Source organism: Taudactylus pleione, unplaced genomic scaffold (assembly GCF_031769625.1).
Source record: "Taudactylus pleione unplaced genomic scaffold, aTauple2 ptg000202l, whole genome shotgun sequence".
In the NCBI taxonomy this organism is placed as follows: Eukaryota; Metazoa; Chordata; class Amphibia; order Anura; family Myobatrachidae; genus Taudactylus; species Taudactylus pleione.
Window position 1 is genome coordinate 11,385,183 of NW_028284604.1, and position 551 is coordinate 11,385,733.

A 551-nucleotide genomic window follows, 5' to 3' on the forward strand; every position below is an offset into this window, starting at 1 on the left:
TTACAGGTTAATCTACATACAAATAACCTTGTTTAAATAGATTCTTTCTATGTTTGCCTTCATTGTAATCATGCACCAAAGGATATCACTTCTCCACCTTTCTCAGTGCAGAAAAGTTTTCTACAGTCTGACAAATGCACAGCTCTTGCTTTGCTCTGCTATAAAATAAGGGGCTAGCAAGGGGGCTGGCTTCCCTTTATTTAAACCAGCAGCCATACAAACCTAATGCCATTCACTCCAAGGGGCATATATGTATCAAAGCTTGATGTGAGGTAAAATTGAGATATATATATCACCAACCAATCAGCTTATAACTTACATTTTGCAGGCTATGTTTAAGAAATTATAGTTTGGAGCTGATTGGTTGGTGATATATACTTCACAATTTGATCTCACATCAAGCTTTGATACATATGCCCCCAAGTGTGCCATTTACTTTCTGAAATAATGCACTATACAAGGCTTGCAAGCTATCTATGAGGTGTATATTCATCTAAGCTACAGGCAGGGGTGTCTTAAGAGAGGAGGGGGCCTGTGTGCACTCCCCGTGT